Raw genomic sequence first — 21,695 nt, 5'->3', positions numbered from 1 at the left:
TATTTAATTAGCTAATATAAAGAATTACAGCACTTGAGCAACAATTTTTTTTTAAATATACCTGTTATTTCAACAATTCTATATAATGATAGGTTTTGGTTTGACTCCAGTAAGGTGTTAATTGGCTAGTTGGCAGATGCATGTAAATAGGGAGCACCAATGGTTTCCTTTCACAATTTCCTGCTTTGCCTGATCATGGAAGACAGAAAGTGACATACAGCAGGATCAAAGGAAACTCACTGCACGAAATGGTAGGCACCAGGTTCTTTTTGCGTGTTTCTTTTATGTTAAATATAATTTGTTTAACTGCCAGTTTGGTTGGTTTTTTTTAAAACAAGATTAAAAGATTCCAGAACTTTGAAAATCACTGATGTTTTTCTTTAATGACCACAGGGATAAAGACCTCAGTTATATGTCTCATCTGAATCATGACATCTCAAACAGCAAAACTACTTCTAATGCCACACTGGGACACTGGTTCAATACAACAGTGACTAACAAATTAACCTGTTGAGAATGTAGACAATTTGAACTACATGTGATACGTCTCCATTTTGTCTTATCTGGCCCAATTTGTGATATGCCAGAATGTTTTTTTTTTAAATCTCTGGACTGATTCTTTTCAACATTATTAATTATTATTATTATTATTATTATTAATGAACTGACTTGAACAGAAAAGAGAAGCAACTCTTCTTATTCAAAGACAAGTCTAAATATATTGCAAATGCCATATCTTTATACTCTCAGACATGTGATTATTAGCTACTATATCGGTTGAGAAAATGCCATCCAGCATGAAAGAAAGACCTGTGGTGTGCAATAAAATATAAAAAGTTAAACAAAGGTAATCATGAATAAAAATAAGAAATGTATTTATAGACAAGAAAGGGAAAAAAAACAAAAGTCTCTGGCTGAGTGCTGTATTATTTTTTCTATTGGAGCATCTTATTGTTGCTTCATTCACCTACCTTTTTGTTTAAAAAAAAAAAAGTCAGACAAGTCTAAATTTAGTGACTTTTTTTTTTTTAATTCACAGACAACACATAGAAGGATGCAATGGCAAAACCTGGACTCATTTAAAATGTATTTGCAATGCTCAATTCCAAGAGGTGGAAAACCAGTGAGCAGAAGCCAAGAAAAAGGATTTTTGATAATAAACTGTTTCAGAAAGGTTGGGAAATATTACAGCAGATTTGCAATAGTTGTCATTATATAGTTGGTTCCATTGTGAAAAGTGAATGACCTATAGTGGAATTAGCCAAGTAAATAAAGGATGGTGACTGCATGTCATTGTAATCTTTCAATCTGCTCCTGTAGTATTAGCTCTTCTACACTCTCCTAGGTACCGAGCACGTTCTTAGATCAAAATGAAACCAAGACCACAAGAAGAGAATGCAGCATGACAGATCAATCTTTCATTGGTCTCCTTTGCCCTTCTCAAACTTGAAATGCTATACTTTCCAAGGCCGGGGTGTCAAATGTGCTCAGAAAGAATATTCCAAAACACATACAAACTTGTGCAAATAAAAACAAATGGATATTTATACAGAGTCATGAGTTGCACATGCACAATCAAAGGCCACGTTTACACCATCCGCTCGATCGGGGGGTAGTTATTGATCTATCAGGGATCAATTTATTGCGTCTTGTCTAGACCCGATAAATCGATCCATGAATCGATGCCTGTACTCCACCTCGGCAGGAGGAATAAGCGGAGTTGACGGGGGAGCTGCGGTGGTTATCTTGCCGCCGTGAGGACGGCCAGGTAAGTCGAACTAAGATACTTCGACTTCAGCTACGCGAATAGCATAGCTGAAGTTGCGTATCTTAGATCGACCCCCCCCGCCCCCCCGTGTAGACCAGCCCTTATTTATATACCAAATGGTATAGATACACTTTAGATAACAAACTTTGGATAAGTTGACCCAAAGGACAGAGTTTAAAACTAAAAGAAATGACCAACAACCGATAGGGAACAAGAAGAGGAAATATGTAAACATCTCATACTGTGTTGAACACAGATGTAACTAGTAGAGATATTTTCAAGTATACTTAGAATAGTGGTGGGCAAACTTTGCATGCAGGGCCATGAATGTAGGACTGGGACAGGGAGTTGAGGTGCGGGAGCGAGTGAGGGGTGTGGGAGGGAGTGTGATATGCAGGAAGGGGCTCAGGGCAAGGGGAAGGGGTGCAGGAGGGGTTCAGGGTATATGATGGGGCACAGGGCAGGGGTTGGGGTGCCGGACAGGGCTCAGGGCAGGGGGTTGAGGTGCAGGAGGGGTGTGGCAGGGGACTCAGGGCAGGGGGTTGGGGTGTAGAAGGGGTGCAGCAGGGGGCTCAGGGCAGGGGGTTGGGGTGTAGAAGGGGTGCGGCAGGAGGCTCAGGGCAGGGAGTTGTGGTGAGGGGTGCAGCAGGGGCTCAGGGCAGAGGATTGGGGTGCAGGAGGGGTGCGGCAGGGGGCTCACGGCAGACGGTTAGAGTGCGGGGTGCGGCAGGGGGCTCAGGGCAGACGGTTAGAGTGCGGGGTGCGGGAGGGGATTGGGGTGTGGGCTCTGGCCCAGCGCCGTTTACCTTGAGCAGCTCCGGGGTGGCAGCGGCATGCAGCGGGGCTAAGGCAGGTTTCCTGCCTGCCCTGGCCCCATGCCATTTCTGGAAGTGGCCAGCACCACGTCCCTTTGGCCCCTGGGGGGTGGGGCAGAGGGCTCTGCGTGTTGCCCTCACCTGCGGGTACCTCCCCCGAAGCTCCCATTGGCCGCGGTTCCCCATTCCTGGCCAATGGGAGGTGCCCTAACCCTAAACCTCTGCCTCCCTCTCCCCCAAGGGCTGCAAGGACATGGTGCCAGCTGCTTCAGAGAGTGGCGCAGGGCTAGGGCAGGCAGGGAACTGCTTCAGAAGGAATGAACAGAACATGAGTGATCCATCCCCCATATTCTCCCTGTCATATAATTATGATATATTTCATACAAAGCATGTCATGTCTGATAGCTTATGAAAGGTCATGACCTGCTGAAACCCACTGTTCCTTCAAAATATGTATATCATTAGTGTGTATCAAATTATGAGATTTTGCTGTATGGTTGTTACTGAAATATGTTGTAAGTTTGCAAGCGACATACAAACAGGGGCAGCTCCAGGCACCAGTGCAGCAAGCGCGTGCCTGGGGCAGGAAGCTGTGCCGGTTGCTGTGAGGGCGGCAGTCAGGCAGCCTTCGGCGGCATGCCTGCAGGAGGTCATCCGGTCCGGGGCTTTGGTGGCAATTCGGTGGTGAGCACGCCGAAGGTGTGGGACCAGCAGATCACCCACAGACACGCCGCCGAATCCGCATGACCAGCGGACCGCCTGCAGGCCTGCTGCTGAAGGCCGCCTGATTGCCGTGCTTGGGGTGGCAAAAAACAGAGCCGCCCCTGCATACAAAGATGGCAAACCACTCCCGGTAGGGTGTTCAATGACCATTATTCAACAGGGGAGTTGTAATCAAGGCATTTACAATTCAATGACAGTTGCACAAGCACCACAAAATGGGGACTGCTCAACTCTATGGCTCAGCTGCATAAGAACAGAGGGACTGTTCAACCATGTGACTCAGTAAAGCCCACCAGAACATATCGGGACTGGTATTATCCAGGCATATGGACCTAGGATATACAATAAGGGATAGTGGCATTGTAGCTTGGCCTTTCTCCTCCCACACCTACGGGAACAAAAAAAATTCTGGAAAGACAAAGACTAACTGAGGAGACTGATCCCAGGCTAAAAGGGGAAGCCTATGGTCACACAGATATAATTGAATATTACCCAAATTTTATAATTGTAATGTGCATTTTTAAAATATTTGTGTCCTTAATCTCTCTCTTTTCTGGCATCATCAATTTCTGCACATATAAGGGAAAAGTCCAAAATCTGTTATGCTACTTTCTTAATTAAAATAACCAACTGTAAGCATGCAGGACTTACTCCTGCGGCGCCTCCTGCTGGTCATCTCCGGGAATTAGCTTTTCCAGCCTTGGAGTGCCCTCTGCAGGCTGGTGTCCCACTGCCGCTTGGCCCCCATGTCCCTCCTGGACCCGGTGCCCCGTTATCTGGGGTGCTGCCCCCTGGCCATACACCCCTCAGTCTCAGGGTCTCCCCTCCCCAGGAAACCCCCACCCACTATCCCCACCTCGCCTCAGTATAAGGCTACTGCCAGTCATCGTCTAGCCCCCACACCCTGGGACAGACTGCAGTATCAGCCTACTCATCACCGGCAAGGTTGGGTTTGGACCTGTTGCCTTTGCCTACCCCTGGGCTTCCCTCTGCAACCCCCCGTACCCATTGGCCTTCTGCTAGGCCACAGCCTGCAGCTTTCCAGCCTGGAGCTCCCCAGCTCCTCTGCCTTTCCCCAGCCCTGCTCTACTCAGGTCCCCTGCTCAGGTCCCTGCAGCCAGGTTCCTCCCTCTCAGATGCTAGAGGGAGTCTGCTAAGCTCCTGGCTTCCAGTCTCTTATATAGGGCCAGCTGAGGCCTGATTGGGGCATGGCCCATCTGTGGCTGCTTCCCCAATCAGCCTCATAGCTGCTTTCTCCTGCAATAGCCAGGGCATTTTAAACCCCTCGGGGCAGGAGACCATGACCACCCCGCTACACCAACAAATTAAAATGTTTGCCTTTTGGGGGAAGAATGTCAACAGATTTAAGTGTCTCTTCTTCCCCACTAACCCAGATTGGGTAGACTCCAAGGAGGTTCCCTCATCTGGTACTCTATTTATGAACGAAAAAAAAAAAATTTCTAAGGATTTGTCGAAGCCTTCAGATCTCGGTCTTCTCAAATATTCCCAGTCTCTATTCTTTGTATTCATCATCTTGTGGTAAGAGGAAGCCTCCTTCTACATGTTTGCATTAGAATCATAGAATCACAGGACTGGAAGGGACCTCAAGAGGTCACCTAGTCCGATCCCTGCACTCATTGCAGAACTAAATATTATATAGATCATTCCTGACAGGTGTTTATCTAACCTGCTCTTAAAAACCTTCAATGATGGAAATTCCACAGTCTCCCTAGGCAATTTATACCAGTGCTTATCTATCCTGACAGGTAGGAAGTTTTTCCTAATGTCCAACCTAAACCGCCCTTGCTACAATTAAAGCCCATTGCTTCTTGTCCTATCCTCTGAGGTTAAGGAGAACAATTTACTTTCCTCCTCCTTGAAACCACCTTTTTATGTACTTGAAAACTTATGTCCTGCCTCAGTCTTCTCTTCTCCAGACTAAACAAACATTTTTTTCAACCTTATCTCATAGGTCGTGCTTTCTAGACCTTTTTGTTGCTCTTCTCTGGACTTTCTCCAATTTGTGCACACCTTTCCTGAAATGTGGCTCCCAGGACTGGATACAATACTCCAGTTGAGGCCTCATCAGCATGGAGTAGAGTGGAAGAATTACTTCTCATGTCTTGCTTACAACACTCCCGCTAATACATCCCACAATGATGTTTACTTTTTTTTTTAATAGTGTTACACTATTGATTCATATTTAGTTTGTTATCCACTATGACCCCAGGTCTATTTCTGCAGTACTCTTTCCTAGGCAATCATTTCCCATTTTGTATGTGTGCAACTGATTGTTCCTTCCTAAGTGGAGTACTTTGCCTTTGTCCTTATTGAATTTCATCCTATTGTCTTCAGATCATTTCTCCAGTCCATTTTGAATTTTAATCCTATCCTCCAAAGCACTTGCAAACCCTCCCAGCTTGGTATCATCTGCAAATTTTATAAATATATTCTCTAAGCCATTATCTAAATCATTGATGAAGATAGTGAACAGAACCAGACCAGGAACAGATCCCTGCCTAACTCCACTTGATAAGCTGGAAGGGTCTGACTGTGAACCACTGAAAACTACTCTCTGGGAACAGTTTTCCAACCAGTTATGCACCCATCTTATAGTAGCTCCATCTAGATTGCATTTCCCTAGTTTATGAGAAGGTCATGCGAGACCTTACTAAAGTCAAGATATACTGCTCCCCCACCCCATCCACAAGGCTTGTTACCCTGTCAAAGAAAGCTATTAGGTTGGTTTCACATGATTTGTTCTTGACAAATCCATGCTGACTTATTTATCACCTAATTATATTCTAGGTGTTCGCAAATTGATTGCTTAATTATTTGCTCCATTATCTTTCCGGGTACTGAATTTAAGATGACTAGTCTGTAATTTCCTGGTTTATCCTTATTTCCTTTTTTATAGATTGGCACTATATTTCCTCCAGTTCATTTGCAAATTTGACACCATCAGATCAGGATTAAACAAAGACTGTGAATGGCTATCCAACTACAGAAGCAGTTTCTCCTCCCTTGGTGTTCACACCTCAACTGCTAGCAGAGCACCTCACCCTCCCTGATTGAACTAACTTCGTTATCTCCATACTCATTTATACCTGCCTCTGGAGATTTCCATTACTTGCATCTGAAGAAGTGAGGTTATTACCCACGAAAGCTTATGCTCCCAATACTTCTGTTAGTCTTAAAGGTGCCACAGGACCCTCTGTTGCTTTTTACAGATTCAGACTAACACGGCTACCCCTCTGATAGATGTCCTGATAAAATTGTGACTGTCCCAATATTTAACCCTTTGTCCCGCGTCCCGATCCATGTATGATCAGGATGCCATTAGTCCCAATATTCAGGTAGGGAGGTGAGCTCCCCCCTCCTTACCTCCTTCTCCCCTCCTCCCCCCAGCACACTACATCCCCGCTCTTCCCCCCTCTCAGCACTTCCCGCTGCCTAAAAGCTATTTGGCAGCACTTAGCGCTTTCCAGAAGGGAGGAGCGGGCATGCGGCGCACTCGGGAGGAGGTGGAGAAGAGGCAGGGCAGGGGCAGGGACTTGGGGGAAGGGGGTGAGATGAGGGTGTAGTGAGGGCGGATGCTTGGGCGGAAAGAGGTGGGGGGGTGGTTGAGCACCCAACCAGCAGAGGGGAAGTTGGTGGCGTAGGGTTGAGTGGCAGGCGGTGGGGTGAAGAGGTCAGTGGTGGGTAGGAGGGTGAAGAGGCAAGCAAGCGGTGGGCGGGCGGGGGACTGAGGAGGGATACAGCAAGCCAGCAGGGGGCTGGTGGATGAGGAAGGAGGCAGTGTGGGGGTGGTGAGCAGGGAGGGGGCAGGACCTGGAGTGGAGCAGGGGTGGACTGTGGGCGGGGCTGATGGCACCCCAAGATGTCCCGATATTTTAGTGTTGTGATCTGGTCACCCTACAACTCCATCTGCGGCCATCTTTGATGCTTCAGAATAGGGGACAAAAAATCCCTTCCTAACCTCTGCAGGTGATCAATTGAAGCATGAAATTTTAGGAACATAAGCCATAAACCAAAAGGGACTCCAAGGTCTGCTGTCCCCCAACCTAACAAGCAATACTATCATACAATCCCACTCATAAATTTGTCCATCTCTTTCTTAAAACTAATTAACTTGTTTGCCCTCAAAACTCCTGTTGGGATCTGTTCTAGAACCTCACTCCTCTGATATCTTCTAATTTCCAACCTGAATTTAATCCTGGTCAGATACCCATTTTTCCTGTGCCAGTATTGTCCTTAAGCTTCAATAGCTTTTCATCCTCCCTGATAGTACTGAACAACCTTACCTCGATGTATTGATACAGAGCAATCATATCCTTTCTCAGCCTTTGTGTTGGTAGGCTAAACACCATAAGCTCATTTAGTCTCCTCCCATTAAATATGCCCTCCACTTCCTTGAGCATCCAACAGCTCTTTCTGCACCTGTTCCAATTTGAATTAATCTTTCTTGAACATGGGTGACCAGAATCACACACTGTGTTCCAAATGAGGTCTTATCATTACTGCTTCTCTATCTTGACCTGAAATGCCTCACCTGATACATCCAAGAGTCTCATTTGCCTTTTTTGCAGCTGGATCACACACTGTTGCTTTCAACTGATGAGCTCCAGTTTATAGCAGACATTCTTATTATTAGACCCTTGATGCATGACCCTGCACTTCGTACTATTACATTTCATCCCATGAGCAAAGCATCCTAGAAGGTCTATAAGCTCCACAGGACAGAAACTCTCCTGTGCAGGGCTTTCTTCTGGGGAATATGTAAACTCTTCAGACTTAAACATTTCTGTATGCAATGTTTTAAACACAGTTGTGTGTGTTGAAGGCAAGTTTGAAGGAGGCCCCCAAACTTGCAGATAACTGAGTTTTGGTTGAGTTGAGATAAATATGCATTTTATCATTGGCAGTGGTGGATGTCATTTCCTTCCATTTCACAGATTCCAATTACTTTCAGGATCCAGTCTTGTGCACTACTTTTATAAGATTTTCAATGGACTTGTTACGACAATTAAAGGGTTACAAAGGTAAAAGCTAGATTCATTTAAACTGATTCAGCAAAGCTTTATTCTGAGAGAGAAAAAAAGGGTGAGGACAAATCACAGACCTAGTCTCCTTTTTAACAACTCTCCCAGCTTCCAACTCCCTTTAATATTTGTTCAAGCAATGTATTGAATCTGTGTAAGGACATTTATGATGACAAAGACCACTGGGTCAAAACTTCAGTATACTGGGTCAAAACTTCAGTATCCTCTCCAAATGAAAGAAAACCTAAGTAAAATAAATATTTTATTAAAGGAATATGTAATAAAAGTCACCCTGTTCTAATAAGAACTCTTCAACTGTACTTTAATGAGCAGTTAGTTTCCAATAGATATAAGAAACTTTTACTGCAGGAGTTATCAGAAAGTAGAACCCATCTAGTATACTACCTATAATAACTAAAATAAGAGAGCTTTAACAACTCCACAGGACTGGAGTTTATATCCTGCTTGGAAATTACAAAGTATAGTAGTGGTACAGCCCTCTCCTTTTCCTGTATTTCCTGTGAAAGAGTTGTCATGTTTATTATGTATTGAGACTACAAGCATTAGTACTTATTTTTTCTTAACATGATGAATTCCTGGTATTGTTGATGTCATATTTGTAAGGCAGCATGAGGGGAGTAAGGAAAAGCATTGAAGGATAGATATGTAGCCTAACTTCTTGTTCAGATAAAATGAAAGCTAATCCACACCATTTCCCATTCTTCAAATAAAAAAATGAATCCAATCATTTTGGCGCTTAAAAATGTTTTTTATCTACCTTTTCCTGACAAAATGTCCCTATCCACTTGCTGATTTCAGTCAGAGAAATAGATGGGTTTAAATATGGTATGGTTGGTTTTTGAGTATTCCTAGATACTAACAACATTAAAAAAAAAAAACTTATGAAAGTAGGAAAAATATTTTGCTTTGTCCTCAAGATATACTCGGGGGCTTTGGAATTCACAGCCAAGAATTAAGAAATCTCTGAGACCAATGGGACATCAAGCACTTTATATAGGTGGAGTGACATTCTACTTTCCTTCACTTCTCCAACCCCTGCTACAAGCAGACCTGCTTGTTTGGGCTGGTAGATCAGTACACTGGACATAACATTATTCATTCCTTCCTGAATGTTAAAGTGGCATACATTTTTTTATTTAGGATGTAAGAGAATGATTCACAATGTTTAGTAGTTTCTTCCTTTCCCTTAGTACTGAACAACATACTTGTTACATCTGGGAAATGTGCTCTGTCAGTATGGCTCAATGCACCTGGCTCATTCCAATATTCCATTCAGATGAAACAGTCATCTATTAATATCTCCTGCCAAAACATATTTACATTTCAGCATCCAGGAAGAACTGAATCTAACACATTTTACTTGAAACCCTCTAACAACCTGTGGGAGCTAGTGATACAAAAACAGCCTTAAATTCTATTATCTATTTTTAATATCTCCAGAGCAGCGTGGGGGGTGGAAGGAAGGTTGCATTTACATTTGGGAGGAGGAGGAAAACTAAAAAGATTTTTAAATCACCCATTTAAAGTAAATGTGGCTTCTGCGTACTGTTAACTATGCCTTTTTGGGTGATGTTTGCTTAGTTTCAACTGGAATATACCCATAAATGGAAAGTATTAATACCTACTTAGAAAACAGTACTTGCTGTTTTTTTGTGACACTTTAGTCTGTATCATTAAAATGACAAAAAATATCCTTCTCATGTTCCAAATGTGGCAGAAATGAACAACAACTATACAGGCTACATATTCAGATGGTATAAATTGGTGATGCTCGGCACCGGCTGAAGATCTGCGGTGAAATCCCAGACCCAAAGAAGTCAGTGTGAGTTTTACTATGGACTTCAGTGGGGCCATGATTCCAACCTATGGTCAAAGCTGTGATTTTTTTTTCTCTCTCTTTCTTTCTTTCTTTCTTTGTTTAAAATAGCCACTTTCATCACTGCATCAATTTTCTTAAAGTGCAGTAGTATCTATAGTTTCAAACCAATAACATGCACTACCTCAGATAGCTGGCTACCCACATTCTTCTGCTCAGGATTACATTCTACTGTTAATCCCCTATTGACACTGGATCATATGTTTAAAGGAGCTTTGTGACTGGAACATGTGCAATCTACAAGAGTTTATTCAAAATCAAAATACAAATGTCTACATTCATACAAGTTTCAGAGTAGCAGCCGTGCTAGTCTGTATCCGCAAAAAGAAGAACAGGAGTACTTGTGGCACCTTAGAGACTAACAAATTTATTAGAGCATAAGCTTTCGTGGACTACAGCTATGCATCCGAAGAAGTGGGCTGTAGTCCACGAAAGCTTATGCTCTAATAAATTTGTTAGTCTCTAAGGTGCCACAAGTACTCCTGTTCTTCTTTTTACATTCATACAAATTCCTCAAAGCTGCTTCAATCTGGCATGTTTGTCTCTAACCTTTGATATTCTTTCCAGAACATCCATCTGACATTTGCTGCACAATTTAAAATTCAGTATTGGATAATTGTTATTATAGACAAAATATCTGTACATTAAAAGAAAATGTAGTTGCTAAGTAGCAAATGCATTGCACAGATCTGTAGAATACACTACCTAGGGCTTTTCAAAATACACCTTGAGAAATTGTTTCTGTCTATAAAAACCTTGAGGATTAGTTTTCTATGTTTCATTTAGTGTGCCTTTATTAAGATTTCTGTATGATAAGGGTTAAAGAGCTTTTGTGGGTGGCTACTGTGAAACTGGCAATATATAAAGAAAGCATGCAGTAAGTGGCCCATCTGAAATAAATTCCATTGATGTGCTCAGAAAAAGTATTGTATTAGAGTTATAATTTATTAAAATTGCTTGTGAAAAATTTTAACTGATTTAAATGCTAAAAGTCTATCATTTTTGTAAGCTTTCCATTCAAACTCAAAAGCACATGGGCTTATTGCTGGTATAGGCTACAACTTTACTTATCTTTCACATATATATTCATATACAAAAATGTAATGGCATTGACATTCTTTTCTCAATAGTGTTTGAAACACATGCTTTAAAAGGTTATAATAATAATACAAATTACATGGTTATTTTTCCATATCTTACCTAATAGCCTATAATATCATTTTTGGTTACAGTTCACCAGTGTTAAATTTAAAGCATAATATTAAAGTCAAGGTTACTTCACATTTAATTAGGCATTAGAAACAAATGTGACTAGGTCTGTATTGTGTTAAATATATGCAAATAAACCCTTCGAGGCAAGAGGCAACAGTTTAGCTAAATTAAACTAAAGGCAAAAAGTAACCCACAGTAAGGGAGGCAATAAGTTATTATAGGTTTACCTGCAGCATTGTGCATTATGACATCTCAGCTGTAGAACACATAGCAGCATAAATTGTACCAAGCTTGTCTCATTGAGCAAGATATTCAGGACAAATGTGAAATATTATATGCTTAGAAGCCTAACCTTTGAAAATTAGGTCAGTAAGTCAGGCAGATCTGCAAAGGACCTATCATTTGGATATGGAAAGCACCACCGACCACTGAAAATTGCGACAGTAATTTATTTTCAGGATCATTTGGGAAAAACAATTAAAGAAAACATTTTGCATATTCTCTGGAAACCATAAACTGTATAAATAAAGTCTTCATATAGATCTTATCATATTTGCTTATCCCTATCTACTAATGGTATTACAGTATACTTCATGTCACTGAAAACAAGAAATGGGTGACTTATCTGTACATTGAGTAACCTAGACCAAAAATTCCATTTAGATCTGTGTTCAGCTTGGTAAGAAAGAAAAGTCTTAGACTGTATTTGATTTTTATGACACAGATTGTACAGTCAGCTAGACCATTACACAGCAATGAATGCTAACATAAGCAGAAAAACTACTTGCACTTATACACAGAAATATATCCACTGGACTTTGTTCAAGTTTTTAATGCAAATTTATTTAAAAAAATAAAGCGAACTGGAAGCAACTTAACTTTCAATGAGAGGTGTTTTATATCGTGCAGATATAAAAATTGATGTAATGATCTCACCCTCTTGGGATGGGTATAACTGCTACTGACAACACTAAGAGCTGGTCTACACTAAGCATAACCTAAGTGATGCTACTTCAGTTGCGTAACTTACATAACTGAAGACTTACAGTGATGTCTATACAGCACTGTGGTGACGGAAGATGCTCTCCCGATGACTTATGTTATGCTTCCTGGGGATCTGGGGTACAGAAGTGAATGGAAAAATGCTCTGCCATTGACTTAGCAATTGTAGCAGTGCTGATCTAGCCGTAAATTTAGACGTGCCCTTAAAAGAGATTCTACTTTAGTTCTCTCATTCGCCTTCTCAGAAAAGTGCCAATGACTGAGTAGGCATAGAAACTGAATCCCTTTCTCATTTTCTTTCCCCTCCATGTCAGGGTTGAGGAACATTGGAAGCACAATATAAAAAAGGTTTTATTGTCATTACTTGAGCCGTATACAGGGCTCTGTATATAGGACTGTCGTCTGCAGATTTATCTGAAAGTTCACTACAAGTTTTTTAGCATATTTAGTCCTAACTGGAAAATGGAATTCTCACCCCCCTCCCCTGAGAAATTTTATATGACGGATCTTTGCAATTTCAGTCTCCCTGTAGGAAGTTTTGAACAGCTTCAAAACAAATGTTTAACTAGCTTCTGGTTTTGTTTTGATTAATTGTATTTTTCATTTGTGTCAAAGGCCCCTATAGCTTAGATGAGAATTTTTTCCCCTCCCAAATTGATGGAAATCCCAATAAAGAAAAAAAAATATAAAACATTTGTCACCAAACTGAAGTTACTGCAAGGGTGCATGGGAGGATGCAAGGGTCTTTCCTACCTTGTCATCCTGCATAGCAGAAAACACAGTAACAGTGCTCTTCTGAACACTTTCCTAACACATGTAGGGCAGTAGCAACCCCAAGAGCTATATAGGTTCAACAAGGTTAGGAAGCCACTGATTCATCAGGTGCTAGCCTCGCCTGATGCTCGGAGAGGATCTTGAAAGGTCCTGCATTCTTGGGGCTCCAGGAGGCACTACCTCTTCTAGTGCTCCCCACTGAAGTGTGCAGCTCACATCGGTGCTTACTCAGATTTGTACCTCTCAGGCACAATTAAGCCCTAAAAAAAGAAATAGTTGAGGGTGCAACCGGTGCATTTAACAGACCTGAAGAACTAATTTAGAAAAAAGTCCTAATGTGAATCCCTTATCCATTGTCCTAGATGCCTTTTTTCCTGAAGATGATAATGACAACCTGGTAACGCTTTAGAGACTGAATCAGTACTGTCCAAAGAGCCCAGCAGACTAGAGAGAGGAATTGAATGTGAAAGTCAAAACAATCTTTCCCTCTCTCCTGGTGAGAAACATTACTGCCTAATCAGAAGAGAACCATGGCTACTGTCAGATCAATAAGATCACTTTCATCATTACCTCTATGGGAGAAAATGCATCTGAACGAACTACGCAGCTCTAAAACTGCTCCTGAAATTTCAAAATCATGAAGGAAAAATTGGTTTAGTGAATAAACAAGGAGACTTTATCATCATTCAGTACTGTCACAGATACAAATGCTTTAATCAAGAATATTTTACATACAGTGTTTAAGTAAGGCATAGCAGAATTAAAATGGAGTGGGCCAAAATTTTGGTGCCAATACTGGGAATATTTTCCCTAGCATTATAAATTAATAAATGAAAAGTGATGTTATACTTTCTAAAGAAAATGATGCAATCCTGAAAAGTTGGACTATATACTGGGTTTTATGAATAATGTACTTATGTGGCCACAAACTACCATATAATTGCAGATTCTTTTTCAGTTGTTGCGTGAGAGCACTCAAAAATCTAAGTTTCCACGTAAAAGAAAAATGGAGTCTCTGGGTGTAAGGCTAACTTTGAAATCATGAACCATATGTAACTGAGATATGATGTGTGCCTGAGTCAGCACACAGCCCAACTCATTAACTCTGACAGACATTAACACTTTCCATACGTTTTAGTGGGTTGTTAATTGAAGTATGACCACAATTTAAACATAAAAATGTACTGATTATGTTTAGCAAAAATGCACAAGTGTGCTTATTTGCTATTGCTGGATGAAGCGGTAGAAACAGGTGTGACATGTAGGTGCTCAGCCAGTTGCTATCAAGGAATTGCTGTGGAAGGCAGAGAAGAAATCAAATCTCTTCCATCCCATAAAAATTTAAGAGTCACTTTTGCTACTGCCCTCTTCTTTACCAAATCCTTCAAATCCTCCACATTCCTTGCTCTCCTAAGGGCTTGTCTATATTTATGCGCTGGTTCGGCGGCAGGCAATCGAACTCCTGGGTTTGATTTATCGCGTCTTGTCTGGACGCGATAAATCGAACCAAGAAGTGCTCGCCGTCGATTCCGGTAATCAAGCTCGGCGCGAGGAGTACGCGGAGTCGACGGGGGAGCCTGCCTGCCTGCCACGTCTGGACCGCGGTAAGTTCGAACTAAGGTACGTCGACTTCAGCTACGTTATTCACGTAGCTGAAGTTGTGTACCTTAGTTCGAATTGGGGGGTTAGTGTAGACCAGGCTTAAGTGTTAAAAGCACTGACTGTCCCTTGCCCAGCTGGAAAAAAACACCACCTCTAGATTTTCCCTTACAATTTTGTGGCTCAAGGTTATTACCAGTTGTCATTGCACAAATCTGAAACATATTGACAATTCAAAATTTGGCAACAACATAAAATAAGTTAAATTTAGTATCCAAACAAAATTACACAAGGATCACTACACCGACTCAAACAGACTGAAATGGGAGGTGATAGAAAGAATATTTGAGCAGGGGCAGTGCTGCAAAATGTAAAACCAAAATATAGATCTTACATGCCAAATAGGACATGAGGTCTTAACTAGAAGGGAATATCTAGGGAGCTATCTAAAAGATTATAGAATATGGTTCATTGTTCTTTATAAGAGGCAGACCTCACTAGAATAGTCTTATGAATAACCACATTGTATCCGGAACAACCGTAGCATAATGGCCACAATGTGCTTATTTGAAAGTATATGCATTTTCAAATATTAACTCAATTTAGTATATCACGCTGTAGATTCCATTTTTCAGATGATTGGACTTACAGTCAGATCACTACTGTAAATGACAAACATTTCATAGGAAATATAATTTCATTTGCTGGAAGGTAAATTCATTCTGAACCCATGACTTTTATTATAATACAAATGTTTAGCAGGGTTTATTTTGCACATTGAGAACAGTCTGGTTTTCATTGTTTAAGAATATGACCATTTAGACTAGTTTGAAAAGGAAGATAAACATTTCTGTGTAAACTGCTGAAACATAATTTGGGTAGTCAGCAAACTCCTGCTGGCACAAACATGAGGAGACACTAGCCAGAAAAATCTGGCTAGATTTCAGACTACATAACAGCTCTCCTATCAAGAAAATAAAAGTGTGTCTCTAAAATCTTAGTTGTCACATTAGTATTATATCAGTGCCTGCTAGCTCCTATAGAAAAGGATTGTTAAATGTTTCCATCGTAAATACTATATTTCAGAGCATTTAAATACAGCTATAAACACTGGCTCAGGGTTAAAACATGGCATGGTCGGTATGTGTCTGAAAACAAATTCCTTAAACACTTTTTTTAAGAAGTATTTATTCTCACAGGCCCAAATCCTGCAAGTAAAGCCTGAGTAAAAGGATAATGCCCATAAGGATGGGACAGAATTCTCAAGGACTGGCATCCAAGCTTTCATTGTTGTTAAAGCAGATGAAGAGGGGTATTTTATGTAGCCTATAGTATTCCCATCCCCTTCCTTAAGTGTTCTATTCTGTGCATGGACCTGCTGGCCATACCATTGGTCTGCCTCCATATTCCATTGTCAATTCTAAACAGAAACGTGATGTGGAGATCTCACATGGAGTTGTGTAGTGTTTCCTTGTTGAGGGTTTCTCCTGTTTTGCATGCAAGGGATTCATAGATTTTAGGAAAACTCCAAAACAAATGGCACACTTAAAAAATAATCACACAAAACCAAAAAAAACCCTATCATCATGCAACACCACACATCTCACCACCTCCTCAATGGAAATTAAATGTTAAAGCTCAGTAAATCTCTGGGCTGACACTTCTAGATAAAAACAATGAGGAGTCCGGTGAAACCTTAAAGACTAACAGATTTATTTGGGCATAAGCTTTTGTGGGTAAAAAAAACTACTTCTTTCAGATGTATGGAGTGAAAATTACAAAAACAGGCATAAATACTGGCACATGAAGAGAAGGGAGTTACCTTACAAGTGGAGAACCAATGTGGAAGGCCAATTAAGTCAAGGTGGATGTGGTCCACTCCCAATAATTGATGAGGAGGTGTCAATACCAAGAGAAGGAAAATTACTTTTGTTGTGAGTGAACCACTTCCAGTCCTTGGCACTCTTACAGCAGGATTATCTGGCTATTTGGACCCTCTCTTCAGACTCTACACTACCAGCACTCCTAGCTAGCTTCGAGACACCACTGACTTCCTGAGGAAACTACAATGCATTAGTAATCTTCCTAAAAACACCATCCTGGCCACCATGGATGTGCAAGCTCTTTACATCAATATTCCACACGAGATGGACTACAGTATCCCAGATGAGGCCATGGCACACCTGGTGGCTGAGCTTTGTGATTTTGTCCTTTCTGTCATTTCAGATTTGGGGACAAATTATACCTTCAAGTTAGTGGCACTGCTATGGGTACCTGAATGGCCCCACAGTATGCCAGCATTTTTATGGCTGACTTAGAACAACGCTTCCTCAGCTCTTGTCCCCTAGCGTCTCTCCTCTACTTACACTACATTGATAACATCTTCATCATATGGACCCATGGGAAGGAGGCCCTTGAAGAATTCCACCTGGATTTCAACAATTTCTACCCCACCATCAACCTCAGCCTGGACCAGTCCACACAAGAGATCCACTTCCTGGACACTACAGTGCAAATAAGTGATGGTCACATAAACACCACCCTATACTGGAAACCTACTGACTGCTATAATTACCTACTTGCTTCCAGCTTCCATCCAAGACACCTGAAGCAAATACTCACCAGCAACTACACACCACACCACAGAAACACTAGCCTAGGAACCAATCCCTGTAACAAACCCCGTTGCCTTCTCTGTCCCCATATCTACTCTAGCGACACCATCATAGGACTCATCACCACCAACCATACCAGCAGATGCTCATTCACCTGCACATCTACTAATTGTGATATATGCCATCATGTGCCAGCAATGCCCATCTGCCATGTACATTGGCCAACCTGGACAGTCTCTACATAAAAGGATAAATGGACACAAATCAGACATCAAGAATGGTACCATACAAAAAGCAGTAGAACACGTCAGTCTCTCTGGACACTCAATAACAGATTTAAAAGTAGCCATTCTTCAAAAAAAAACTTCAAAAACAGACTTCAAAGAGAAACTCCTGAGTTACAATTCATTTGCAAACTTAACACCATCGATTTGGGCTTGAATAGGGATTGGGAGTGGTTGGCTCACTACAAAAGCAATTTTTCCTCTCTTGGTATTGACATCTCATCATCATTTATTGGGAGTGGACCACATCCACCCTGGCTTAATTGCCTTCAACATTGGTTCTCCACTTTTAAGGTAACTCTTCTCTTCATATGCCAATATATTTTTATGCCAGTTTCTGTAATTTTCATGTTATGCATCTGAAGAAGTGTTTTTTTTTACCCTTGAAAGCTTATGCCCCCAAAAAATCTGTTTGTCTTTAAGGTGCCATCAGACTCCTCATTGTTTTTGTTGATACAGACTAACACAGCTACCCCTCTGATACTTCTAGATAAGGCTATCAGTGAAAGACATTTATAGTGTGGAATTTCAGCTAGGAGTAGATCAGCTAGCTCAGTTAAAGTAAGAACTTTCAGGAAGCTTTGTCTTTCCCTCAGAATGAAGTGGAAAAGAGGTTACTTGCCAGTAACTGTTTTTCTTTGAAAGCTGGCGTTCACATGTGTGGGATATGGTGCCCCTGGCACTGTGCTGTGGAACTGCCTTGAAAAGATATGCTGTTGGGGATGACCAAAAGTTTACACAGACATTGTTGCTGAAGACATTTCCACAGCTCAGTGCCCGTGATACTGTATCCCGCAAGTGGGAATGCACAGAGGCCTCAACGAATATCTCATCTAATATAAAAAGATATATTCAGATCCAGATCAAGTCTTTTCTTGGGTACAAAGTTGAATTATGGTTCGGTCTGAGTTTGGATCAGATGATATAGAAATATCACAACTCGGTTTTAAGAGATTTTGACCCCAAATGGCAGAAATTTTGAAAGCATATTTAATCTTTCACAATTTCCTCAACCTTGGGTTACAAAATCATGAGAAGAGCTGTAGGATTTTGGTTACACACAAATGGGAAAATAGAATCCCTCTCACCTAGAAACAAAAAGAGTAGGATCAGATCTGGAGAGTCAAATCCAACCAGAAGGCCTCAAAATTCAATTGAATGTTTGATTTTGGCCCAAACATAATTTTAAGATCAAAACCAGTTTTTCTTTCTCAGTGAGAATCTTGGGGAAGAAATTTGTTGGGAAAATTCCAATGATGCCACTTTCTTGCTTCCCATGATGCTATAACGAAAGAACAAGAATAGACTATCAAATACATCACTGGAAAATCTGTAGTGGACTAGGATTTTTTATCATTAGTATCAACACTGTAATTGGAAATGTTCATTAAATAAATAAACAACTCTAGTATAATCCATACACAGGTTTGCAGTTGTCATCCTGAGACACCTTTATGTACTAAAGAATGTGACAAAAGAAAATAACTGAAAACTGAAAAAGCTTCACTATGGATAAGAGATGTAAAATGATAGCCAATTGTTATGCTGTTCAATTTCACACAGTAGTTTTATGTTATAGATTACGTATGATTCAGACACTATTCTTGAAATGGGAATGCAAACTGTAGAATAAACAGTGTAGAAGCAGCATAGAGACAGTGAGGCAATGACAGCCAACTTCTTCCTGGAACACTTTTGCAAGTATTAAGACAATAGTGTTCACATAATCACACGACATGATAACAGACATTTTCTCTTTGGACTGATGCTGTAATTGGTATAATTGTTTCTCCTGTAATGTAACCATGGCATAGTCACAATTACTGTCACTCACACCTTTAAAAACAGGTTCATTTTTAATAGATATATAGTTTCTATTTTAAAAGAATTATTGTGCAATTGGGAATAATTTTTCTCCCCAGCACTGGGCTGCCACGGTATATTTAGTTATGCTAAACAAATCAAAGACTTTTATTTAAAAAAAACAAAACAAAACATACCAAAATACTCTTAGGCTCCGATCCTGCAATCACATCCAGGCTGATTAACTTTTGCGCTCACACAGAGCCAGACTGACTTTATTGGGGCATCACATAACCACAGTGGTCTATTTCAATGGACATGATTATAGGATCAGGGCCTCTCTCAGGATGAATTTCTGTGTGTTAAAAAGGTAATAAACAGGGTTGGTCACGAAAAGTAAATCTGGAAACAAGTAGAATGACCTGAAAAAGCCATTAAGGTTTTGGGAGAGTGTGAAAGAGGAGAAAAATGCAGCAAAATGACTCTGGGGCCTCAGCAAGGAAATCAGTGGATAGCTGGAAGGAACATGGTGGGATGACAGCCAAAGGGATAATGATTAGGAAAATTATACCAGAGCCTATGAATCTAACTATCTTTCGTAAATACCATTTGAGAAACTACGACATCCTAAGTAGTAATGGACTACAAGTGCCAATAGCAAAAATACTACTAACCTGGAGCAAGCATGAGAAGAAAAAGAAATCTCTTGCAAAAACTGAGCCTATACTGCCAAACCACAGTCTAGCCCAAAAGTACAGTAGAACCCAATTTAATCATTAATTTATTTGGTTGAAAATGGAGACTTTTTCACCAAAAATATTTTTGGATGACTACGAATAACCATTGGGCCAGAGAATGAGAATATGAATTAATATTGTTGGATGGTTAGGGCACTCACCTAGAATGTGGGGGAGACAAGTTCAAGTCCTAGTTCCAATGACTATTTAATTATTTTTACAAAGTGAAACAGCTTCAACAGGAGAGATTGACAGAGAGAGACATGAAAATGCCCCATAGCCCAATGGCTAGAGCACTCTCCTGCAGTCTGAGAGACTCAAGTTCAAAACTCTTTTTCACATCAGCCAAAGGAGAAATTCCAGGTTTCTCACTTCCTAGGTGAGTACCCTACCATTGGGCTAAAAGTTATAAGGAGACTGCTACCATCTCCTCCTCCAGCCATTTTATGAATTTAAGTCCCCCCCTCAGAAAAAATTGTCTGAAGCTATTTGGGGGAATATATGCCCAATGCACAGATAGTTTCAGGTTGCCTGAAAAGGCATTTTTCAGTGAATAAGCTACACCTGAAAATTTTTGGCCAGCTCTATTCATAAGCCAAGGCTGACAAATAAGTGAAGCAAAGAGTTCATATTGATACTAGAAAACAAGGGTCCTGAAGGAATGGCATAGAATGGTACAATGGAGAGAACCCATGCTTAGCAGAGGGAACGTGTACCTAACTAATTGGCAGCAATCCATAAGAACTATTGATAAAACACTTCCAGACAGCCCTACCATCTGCTCTAAATGTTCCAAAGGGGTACCAATGGTTGATGCTGACAAAAGCAGTCAACAGATGAAAGAGTACAAATATAGAACACCCTTAATGAGCCTGCAGCAAGAGACTGTTATAAGCCCTCAACTGGACAGTCTCAATGTTATGTCTCTTCTCATAGCCAGACTGGATTTTATCACTTACATATGCGTCTAACGTAAGGTGCAACTTAAATTCGAATTCAACAACTTTAGAACAAAGTGACGTATCATCTGAGACAGAGAGAAGTGCATTTCAAATACTAGAGTAACAGAAGCCAATTTTAGCTAAAAGTGTAACCTTATAATAATGATTCTGAGTAGCTTGTGCATAAAATGCAGCTGAACTACATTTACACTTAAACTTTACATAATCTAAGTGGATACTCAAAAGCCACAATCAAACCTCTCTAAACATGTGCGATAAACACATGAATTCTAAATACACTAATCATAAACCGGACTGTTTATAACAAACACCAGGTTACATCACAGTTATTAGATACCAACATTTTTTTTGAAGAAATGAAGTAATTAATTTTTAAAATGTACCAAATTCTCAGGCAGATTCAGTTGGATATAGTATTCTTCCTCCTTCCCTGTCCCAAACTCTTTTGTGTAGTGTTGTTTG

The 21,695-nt window shown here is 40.8% G+C and overlaps 1 protein-coding gene across 3 annotated transcripts in view; it reads right to left on the bottom strand.

The window, feature by feature from the left end:
* The window catches only part of TENM3 (teneurin transmembrane protein 3), a 2,213,160-nt gene that overhangs the window by 1,350,078 nt on the left and 841,387 nt on the right, over window positions 1–21,695 (bottom strand). The gene's annotated exons all lie outside the window — the stretch shown is intronic.

This window comes from Chrysemys picta, chromosome 5 (genome assembly GCF_011386835.1).
Source record: "Chrysemys picta bellii isolate R12L10 chromosome 5, ASM1138683v2, whole genome shotgun sequence".
NCBI lineage: Eukaryota > Metazoa > Chordata > Testudines > Emydidae > Chrysemys > Chrysemys picta.
The sequence above is the reverse complement of the archived record's forward strand: the minus strand, read 5'-3'. Positions and strand labels throughout refer to the sequence as shown.